Consider the following 11242-nt stretch of genomic DNA (forward strand, 5'->3'; position numbering starts at 1 on the left):
TTTGTCCCCTCACTCCTATTTTGACCTTTAGGCGCTATCATAATGTGTTTTGGCCATCAGTTTCTCTTATGACCTCATACATTAGGGGGAATTTGTTATCAACCTATTTTTCTCCCTAAGGTTAGTATTCTTGAGACATTATGTTGGTTGATATTTTTATGGGCCTCATACATTCTTTCTTCCAGTCAGGACACTTAGTCTCATGGATGATGGCTTATGCATGTAACTCAAACCTTCTAGTCGCTAGCAGCATGCCTTATGCATGTGATTGTAGCATAGTTTTCTCTATTTTTTGCCTTCGACCAAGGAATATTTCTAGAATTTTTTGTTTTTAGGAGATTAGTTCGACTCAATACTTACTCACGTTGACTAGGACTTATCATTAAGAAGCTTACATAACTTGTCGTCATCTTGAGAATCTACATTCATTCTCACAAGAGCTCTATTTACCCTATTTATACTGGAATATCTAAGAGGGTCAGGCTAGCTATAGTTCCAACAATTGAACTGGAGTATTGACATCATATTTCTGGAGAGAGACAAAGTTTTAGAGTTATTCCTTGAGGCTTACATTTCTAGAGTCTTTTTCCTTCATGGATACTTTCCTGTTGTAGTGAGGAGACTCTGTTGTATTTTGGAGAGGCAAACTAGGTGAAGGTATACTTGTATTTTGATTCTGGGTTAATATAAATCTATGTTCCTTCCCTATATTTACATGTTTCCAGTAGTGATATATGTTAATTATATGATTTTTTGAGTTGACGATCTTCCAAGGAAGATCATGTGTCATCTTTGAGTGTTTTTGGTTGTGTGTAGGTGTTGAGATCAAGTGCAAATGAAGCAGATCACTTGAGTGGAGCGTGACAATTATGCTACGAATTCAAAACCCTTCACCGACCTCTAATGAGGCTAGCTACACACTGTTCCCTTTATAGCATCTAGGATCATTTTTTGGTTTCATGTATGCGTATTGGGTTGGAATTTCATTGTCTATCCATTGGTCATTTTTCTCTCATTGTCTAGTGATCTTATGAAAACAATAGGTCATGGAGCAATAACACCTTGCATGAAACTTTAATTGAAAAGAAAATGCAGCAAACTTTTAATCATAAATACAGGGACTATTATAGATCAAGGGAAACAAAAGAGGAAAACTTCAGAATGACCCTAGAGCCAGATGAATCCTTAGAGGATTATGAAGAAATATTCCAATTCAACTACATAAGAGCTAACTATACCCTTGACCCAGAATCCTTGAATCTTTTACTTCTCTGAGGGATTAGGGAGGATTTAGTGGAGACCATAATATGATTTATGGTGGATACATTTACCAACTAACTTATGAAGGAATTAAGAAAGTATTTAAGAATCATTCTAGGGCTACAAGGAAGAGAGGTAGGTCTAGTCAAGGCCTAGTCAACTCTTCTTCCTCTACCTCAACCATCAAACATGAAATAGGGACTATTCTAGAAGACTTTACGAGTGATATGTTTCATACATTTTCCTTAGAAATGTATACCATGAAGATTAAAAAGAAGCAATAGGAGGCAGAAAGGGCACTAACTATATTTTTCCCTAGATGCACCAAGAGGCACCCTAGAAATGAGTGCCCACTAAATGTTATGAAAGTTTGATCTATTTGTGAGGAGAACCATACAACTGAAAATTCCCCCTCTCTTCCAAGCCTAAATGATGTATATTAAGGGGTCGAGAGTGGCTTGCAGTAGCTTTTTTTTATCAACCAAAAGAGGCCATAAGGCCCTCAGCCATATCAAAAAGGCATGCAAGGTGCAAACTATCATTCTTTTAATCCAAATTAGAGTGCAACCATTCAACCTTGGTATCCTCCCACCCACTCACCTTGTTCCATGCCTTCTCATTGGTCCTCTTCTCCTTAGTATCCTCCTCATCTTGTCAATCCACCCTTCTAGGCATGTCAATCTTAGGCTCCTCAATGGGGAAACCCTTCACAAGGATGGAGGCCTTGAGAAACCTAACCACCTAACTTAATGAATCCTTCTCCACCTCAGCCATAGCTAACCCACAATAATCCTCCCAATCAACCTCAAATTCCTTCTCAACCGAATCTAAACCTGAATAATAAGCAAGTTCAACATGTCTATACTGGGGAACATCCTATCCAGCTTATGTTGTGGAGATTTACGTGATCGACCTTAGGTTTTGGAAGGTACATCCATGTGCTCACCCACCGTCTCCACCTGAATATATTGAAGAAGAGAAGGAAGACATTACCCCTCAAGCCAATATACCTCCCTATCCTAAACGTTTGGTCCACCCTAAACAACACACCCCAGAAGAGGCTAAACTTCAAGGATAATTAAATAACCTATGTTTTAAAATACCCCTTCTCTAGGCAATCAAATATTGTCCCATCTACAATAAGCTTATCAAGGAAGAGTGTTTCAAGAGGCCTAAAAGAAGAAGAAGTGATGCCCCCATTATTAATGTTGTTGGGAAGCTAGATAATATAGTGCTTGGAAAGGTCATCTCCTTGTTATAGCATCTTTTACCACCTTTATAAGCTTGATGCTCTGATTCATGGTCTTAGGTAGCCCTTTCCCTTCAGACTTGGTCTAATTATTAAAAAACATTATTTTAAATTCCATACGCAACTCTTCCCTTCAAAAAATGTGTGCATGCACGGGTTCATATATAGCCAACCCGTGTATATGATTCAAAATATCAAAAAAATATAAAATCCCTATTTTTTGGGTAGGTTTTACGGGTTACATCAGAAGCCTACCTATAGGAGCTCGTGGCCTAACTGTATCCGAACTGAAAAAATTGTTTGTGGGTAAAATATAAATACACCTGATGGGGAAGGCCTAAGGGGAGAGAAACATAGGATATTGACATTATATCCAATTTTTCCCTGATCAAGTCTAATTTATCCTTGTGCCTCCTGCACTCCCATCTATAGGATACCCTTGTTTCCTCATTGAGATGTTGTTGGGAACGGGTCCCCTGGGGTCAATTTTGGGGTTAAAAGCCCAATTTTTGGGGCAGAAAGCTCAAGTTTTGTATAAGAAGTGTAAAGTCTCTGCATTGTGTGGTCACAGAGCGTGAAGATGTGAAGTGTCATAAAGGGTTTCCTCCCTTAGTTTATGTAAGTCATGTCAACTTTAGTAGATCTACCCATGGTCCGTGAACCATGGGATTGCATAAAAAGCGAAGTATTAGAAGAGTCTAAGGCAGTTTAGTTCAATCTTGGTATGTTTTGAGTCATTGATGAATGTAATTGGTCTGTGAGAGCTAAGATCGAAGAGTCTTACTATAGGAAAGAGGCTATGCAACTATGTGCACAAAGGCCTAGGGTAGAAGTCTGCAGCTGAGTGCGCGGACCCTTGCAGCTATGTACGCACGGCGATTGGAGTCTGTAAAGAAGATCTAAGCATAAATAAAGAGAATTATTTTGGAATTATCTGTGTATGATCTATTTTACTTTTGTTATAAATGCATATGATTATGTTATGATGAATATTGGGTTTATGTTTTAATGTTGTATTGATGCGCGAATCCATATGTTTTGCTTTGTTATATGAACACAAGTAAGAATAGTTGTTTACGCGAAGATCATCTTAATGCATGTTGAAGTTATTCAATAATTAAGCTAATCTGGGTAAAAATAGAAGTAAGGATAATTACAGAGGCGCATAAGTGTATGATCTTCCTATCTAGGATTCGCGAAGGATGATTGTAGACCTTCGTGAAGGTCTAAAGGATGAACTAGAGAAGTATGTCGATAAGCCCTAAAAGGCTTATCGACCGGCTTATCAACCTATGCGAAGGAAGGGTTAGGGTATCAAATGCCATCACTACCATATCTGGGTGTGGAAACTTGGTTCTTGCACCTCGGCATACTACTTCGGGTGAGACTTCAGTCCGCGCTTTATGGATTGATGCCAAAAGGGCCAGTGGTGTAGGGATTTGCTTGCCTAATTAATGCTAAGCTTGGGTCAGGGCCCATCAAGCCAACAAATGGTTCTATTCTCAGGATCGAGATCTGCATAAAGAGATGTGTGATGTTGCATCACTAGAATCCAACTAAGAAGGAGATCGAAGATTGGTTGGATAGAAAGATCCACGAATTCGCAGTGCAAGAGAACAAGAATCTGCAATTGACGAAAGAACAATGGTTGGATAGATATATATACACAGAGATATACAAAATCTTCTTATGTTCCTTCCCGGTCGAATTATACGAGTGGATCGCAAAATTGGCAGACACCCAAGGAAGGTGGAGGCTTGACGGTCCCATAGTTTGGACCCCAGATTTAGTGCATAGATTAGAAGCCTCCGAAGATAAGATCACACACGTTGTTGATCATTGGATCGATCGTATCATAGGAGGATTTGTGATAGAGTTCACAATTGATACTTCATTCAATTACAATGAAGCAGAGCGCCGCTTCTTCAAAGGACTGTGAGGTAAGTATTTAAGGTCTTTAAATACTTGGATTAAGATGCTCTTGTGTGAAAATAGGGTTATGTAGATACCTTGATGTTTGGAGCTACACGAAGTGGAAATATCTTAAGGGATAGAGGGAAAATAGGCCCTGAATATAGCCCGCTGATTGGACCTCCTCTGAGTGATGATGAGGAAGCAGCACAAGCTTCTCCATAGAGTGTTTTTAAATAGATAAGACAAGGGTTCCCGCGAATACCCCATCCACCCACACCACCTCCATCTTCACCTCCACCGCATATGCCTTCACCCACACCACCGCCACCTCTGCCACCATCCAATATGGTGAATTCAGTAAAATTTCTTGTGTTCAAGGGGTTGGGAACTGAGGAGTCGGACCAATTTTAGTTCATTGTGAAGGCTGTATGGGAAGCTTAGGATATTACAGATGATTAGATGAGGAAAGAAATGTTGGTTACTACGTTGCAGGAATGTGCACTAACATGGTACATTAAGTACTACACTGATAATATTATGGATTCATTAGCTGATATTCAGACCGCGTTGAATAAGGAATTTAGCAGGCCTAAACCTGAAGATCAATCAATTATGGGATTCAAGGAGATCATGATGAAGCTTGGTGAGACACCTTGGGATTTGGATCAGAGGTTAAAGTGCATAATTCATGAAGCCAACGTGAATCTTACAGATGGGCAGCATCGTGAATGGTTTGTGGCTTCACACCTGCCTCATCAAAGGGTTGCTTTGTCACAACAAAAGATTGGAATCCAGGCGAAAGCCCTAGAGATTGCAATGAGATTGCATGAGACACTGATGCAAGATGCTAATTTAGGGGTTTAGTAGATTCACACACAGTTGTAGAACCTATGCCTATAATTTTAGAGTCTGAACAAAGATACAATAGTTCGGCCAAAGGTGTGCAAAGAAGTTTGGTGCCTGAAGTGAAAAAGTCAGGGCCGTGACAAAGATCACTGTTCAGTGTTCACAAATTATGTTGCAGAAGGGGGACCAATGCCTCAGAGGCTGAAATCTCAAGCAAGGCCAACTACAGGGCCTGCACTATGGTGTGCTATCTATCAGGTAGATGGAAAACATGCAATATATAATTGCCATTTGTTGCAGAAATTTGTACAGACGTCGCACCAGTTCTTCTAAAACTTCTGTCAATTGGTAGGTCATGATGAGCATAATTTCCGTAGTTATGAGCTAATGATGGATAGAATGCCCACCTATAAGGTGCAGTCAGAAACAATCCTCTGGACCAAGGTGCTTGGCGAGCGGGAGGTGAATATCAGGAGCGCGGACAAGGCTGACGTGGAGGAGGACCTGATAGAGGTCGGGGACAGGTTATTTGTTACAACTGTGGAGGACCGGGACACTACGTGCAAGACCGCATGAACCCGTCGCATCTGTCATGTCGATATTGTACTCAGTTTAACCATGTAATGGAGGATTTCCCTATATTATTAGCTAAGATATGTGAAAAGGGGGCGCAGCCTCAACAGCCAACTCAGAAACTGTAGATGACGAGGGTTGAACCTTGCAAGGAGGATCCTAAGGTAAATATTGTGTTGTGGAGTGACATGACGACTAGCAAAGATAAGGGGAAGCAGCCTAAAGAAGGTGAATGGTTCCGAAAAGTGCCAGAAAAGGAGATCAGGTTTTATCTAGAGCACGCAAGGGAAACATTTATGGAAGAAAAGAAAAGCTTCGTTGAGGCCTCTACCTCAGGAAGTCAGGATAAGCGAGCTGAAGAGATGGACCCTTCCATGCTTACTACCTTCTTGGAGACCTATATGAAGTTGTTGTGCGATAGCAAGGCTGTGAAAGGACTGTAGGAGTTGATAAATAAGTGCGCCAGAAAAGAAAATGCTCTTGATGGACCATGCATAGTCAAGAATATTGGTAAGCATAAGGAAAGAATGGGGCATGAGATGAGGCTCACTGAGCAGATAGGAGAATATGAGATGAATCAAGTTATTCTAGATCTGGGGTTGGACGCAAATGTTTTGCCTGAACAAACATGGAAGAGGATGGGGAGACCTATGCTGTAGTGGTCTCCGATTCAGTTAAGAATGGAAAATTAGCAGAAAATCATCCCCATGGGAAGATTACAGGGAGAAACAGTTTATATTGAGGGTGCGAGTGCATTGGTTGATTTTGAAGTGATAGAGATTGTGGATGACACCAATCCCTACCCTATGCTACTTGGGATTGACTAGGCTACTAACATGAATGGAGTAATCAATTTGAAGAAGTGGATGATGATATTTGAGAAGAAAGCTCTCTGTGTAGTAGTGCCCCTAGACCCTGCAGAAGGACCGCACTATACTGAACCGGTCCATGATTATGAAAGCAATGATGATTTGGACCAAAATTTATAAGATAACAACGTGAGATTAGGATTGGGTGAATCTGACATTAGATGGGTGAATTTCCTAGGACCATGAAAGTTCCTGCACATCAGATTCAGATGAGGAGTTGGAGCACTAGCAAAATCGACTGCATGAAGTATCTATGCTGCGCTGTAATATGATGACCAATTCGTTGCACTGTGTATCATCGGAGGTAATAATTTTGCCTAACTATGATGGTTTAACTAATTTTGATACGTTTTTGGATGCATTCGAAAGGGAAGTGCTAGAGAAGCATCACTTCCAGGCCTTAGATTGGGTGCAGTGCACTACTTCTACGAGATGGTGGGGTATGCACAAAGATAGTTTTGATGATTGGCACATGTACAGAAAGATGATGAGATTGTGGTTTGGTCACCCACAAGTTCAGCTAACAAAGAAATATGATGGAAGGAATGACCCGTGCAATCACCTGGCCAAATGGACTACGGCTTATGGAGCAGAGCCTCAGCCTGAATGGGAGTATTTGTTTTGCCATACTTTGGATGTAATACCGATGAACTAGTACTTGGAAATAGAGCTCCACCATGGCACTGAAGAATGGGACGTTTTGCAATAGGGATTCTTGTTGACATTTAGCTTTAAGGATGGGTTTGAAATTATTTATGAGGCATTGCAGGAATTCAAGGCAAAAATCTTCAGAGTACCGTAGGATCCCTTGGAATTAATTCAATCGGATTGGACCACCCAGCTACGCCATGCGCTGGAGTGCTACAATGTGACTATCGAAGAAGAGGGCGAGGATCCGAGGAACATTAATATCCCAGAGCCTGAAGATCACCGTGAAGTTGAAGGACCGCAAATTGAAAATATGGATATCACCATGCCACTTAAAACAAGACAAGTGAACATTGGAACAAAAGCAGAGCCAAAATTTGCAACAATTAGGGACAACTGGGATGACGCAACAATAGATAAGGTCATTGAATTGCTTCATGAGTACCAAGACTTGTTCCCTACGAAGTTTTCAAAGTTGAAAGGGATAGTAGAGGACCTAGGAGTTATGAAAATTATGTTGAAACCAGACGCAAAGCCGATCAAGCAGAGGCCTTACCGCCTCAATCCGAAGTATAAAGAAAGGGCCTGCTTAGAGTTGGATAAAATGCTTGCGGTGGGTATTATCTAACTAGTAGAAGAGTTTGATTGGGTAAGGCCAATAGTAGTTTAGGAAAAGAAGCAAAATGATGAAATAATAATACGCGTAGATCTCAGGAAGCTAAATGATGCTTGCGTGGATGATCCTTTTTTGACTCCATTCACCGATGAAGTGTTGGATAATGTAGGAGGATAGGAAACATATTCGTTCACGGATGGGTTCTCGAGGTACCATCAGATCAAGATTGCACCAGAGGATAGAAGTAAGACAACCTTCACCACCGAGTGGGGGTGCTTTTAGTATACTATAATGCCTTTTGGACTGAAGAAAGCACCGACGATATTTTTGCGCATGGTCATCATGGCATTTAAGGACTTCATTCACAATTTTCTAGAGGTATACTTTGATGATTGGACGGTGTTTGGGCTAGTGAAATACCATGTATCCAGCCTACGATTGATGTTGGATACATGCTGAAGGTTTCACATCACGCTCAATTTGAAGAAATGTTTGTTCTGTGTTCCTTTCAGAATCTTTTTGGGCCATGTGGTGTGCAGACAAGGATTAATGGTTGACACAACTAAGATAACAATTATAATTAACTTAGAAGCACCAAGAAGTGTGAAATGGTTGCGCACAATGTTGGGGCATACGAGATACTATAGAGAGATCATTAAGAGTTATGCCCATATTACACACCGATGGAGATTGCTAAAGAAGGATGCTACATTCTACTGGAATGAAGAATGTCAGCAAAGCTTAGATGTGTTAAAGGAAAACATGGTCACCGCACCGATCCTAGTCTTCCTGGATTGGAAGGAGGAATTTGATGTGCATGTGGATGTGTCATGCATTGCAATCGGGGTAGTACTGACACATGCCGTTGAGGGAGAGTTGGATCACCCTATACCATTTGTGAGTAGGAATTTGTCTAAGGCTGAGAAGAATTATTCAACGACAGAGCACGAAGGTTTGGCTATGGTATATGTGCTCCAGAAGTTAAGACACTACTTGATAGGAAAATAATTTAAGATGTATATAGACCACTCTGCATTGAAGTACTTGGCTAACAAGCTTGTGTTGGGGGGGAAGATATGCAGATGGCTACTGCTATTTCAGGAATATGATTTCAAAGTTATTGTGAATTTTAGATGATTGAATGCTAGACCAGATCATCTATCTCACATTGAAACAGGAGAGTAGCCTACTAATTTGGAGGAAGGATTGCCTAACACACATCTCTTTGTAGTGTGTGCCACAGACAATCATTTTGCAAATATCATACACTTCATGATGACGAGGACGGCTCGAGAGGTGTATACTAGTCAACAAAAGAAGGAGCTGGTGGTGTGCACAACAGACTTTTCTGTCATTGCAAGGAACTTATATAAAATGGGGTCGGATGAAATACTGCGACATTATGTGCCTGAGTTTGAATGAAGTAGCATCCCTGTTGAAGCTCATGGAGGAGTTGCAGGAGGACATTATGCAGGAAAAGCAAAAATGCAGAAGATTTTACGCGCTGGGTTGTGGTGGCCGATGCTGTATAAGGATTCCAAGGCTTATTGTAAGGCATGTGATTCATGTCAAAGGATGGGCAGGCCATCGTGGAGAGATAAGCTGCATCTAAATCTGTAGTTGTCATTAAAACCATTTGAGAAGTGGGCGATTGATTTTGTAGGACCAATTCAGCCTCCAGGAAAGAAGATAGGTGTGCAGTACATCATCACCGTGACTGAGTATTTGACCAGATGAGTGGAGGCGCAGCCTGTGAAGGACTATACCATGGAAACAATAGCAAAGTTCATCTTTGAATATGTACTGACTAGGTTTGGTTGCCTGAAGATTTTGATGAGCGATCGCGATACGCATTTCCTTAATGAGATGATCAGCGTGTTGATGGAGGAGTGCCAACTTTATCACCAAAATAGTACGTCATATCACCCGTAGGATAATGGGATGGTTGAAGCATTTAATAAGATATTAGAGAACACACTAATGAAGGTTTTCAATGCACAAAGAAATGACTAGGATGTGTGTGTACCTGCAGTGCTATGGGCTTATAGAACAACTTACAAAAAGGTGACTGGACAAACGCCTTTTAGGCTGGTTTATGGTGTAGAAGCTATGATTCCAATGGAGTACATTGTACCTAGTGTGTGCATAGTGGCATTTACAGGAATGGTGGATCACAGAGCCCTAGAAGAAAGGCTCGCGCAACTGATAGAGCTAGAAGAGGATAGATTTTTGGCTGGATTTCATCAACAAGTTCAAAAGGAACGCGAAAAGGCATGGCACGATCGACACATCAAACTACGCACCTTCAAGGTAAATGATTTAGTGTTATTATATGAGAACAATTTTGATAAATTTCCAGGGAAATTTCGGATGCATTGGTTGGGACCCTATGTCATCAAGGAGATTACCGATGGTTGAGCAGTTCAGTTGGTGAAGTTGAATGGAGAGCCATTTCCAGGGAAGGTAAATTGCAGCTGATTGAAGCCATACATTGGGGATTCGGCTAGATGACTATATGGTGGAAGCGCAGTCTTAGCGCTCCAGGCAGCTGAAAGGAGGTGTGGGACAATAAAATACATTTCCTGGGCTATAGAGCTACGTGACTGGGGGACTACATGAAAAGGAGGTAGGTCACAGTATCAGCAGAAGCGCGAAGGGAGCTGCACTATTGAAAGAGAGACCACGTAGGGCATCTAGAAAGTGACTATTATGGTCACTATTCATGAGTTGATAGTGAAAAAAACAGCTAAGTGGAGTGGGGGGGCGACATTTAAGTCAGAATTTAAGAGTGATATCTTTGAAAATCTGCCTCTAATCTAGCATTTATGAATTGGTTTTGGGGGGAATGGTTGGATTAAAAATCAAATTTGCGAACTAAAAACACTTTGCATTATGAGAATTGAGGTGTTGAGCTATCAGGCATGCATGAACCTTGAGAATTTCGAGTCTTTGGTGGCTAGTTCAGTATTTGATAAGTTTCCTAAAGCAACCTAGGAGCTTCTTACTAGCCTCATGTCGACGCTCGTGGAAACCGTAAGTGTTGGAGGATCAATGGTCTCTGAGGGAGATGGACCTGAGGTTTCAAGTCTAGAGGTGCCTGCAGAAGTGCCAAAATTGCGGAGGTTTCCTAGGCCGAGGCCTACGCTGACGAGAGATGGTCCTAAGACAAAGAAGGACAAGAAGAAAGTGACACAGTCAGTGTGTGAGTCATCGAGAAAGCACCAGAAGAAAGAGAAGCCCACGATGCACGAGAAAGGCAAGATGGTA

This window comes from Pinus tabuliformis, chromosome 4_2 (genome assembly GCF_031772625.1).
Source record: "Pinus tabuliformis cultivar Carrire ecotype Pingquan chromosome 4_2, CPIR1, whole genome shotgun sequence".
In the NCBI taxonomy this organism is placed as follows: Eukaryota; Viridiplantae; Streptophyta; class Pinopsida; order Pinales; family Pinaceae; genus Pinus; species Pinus tabuliformis.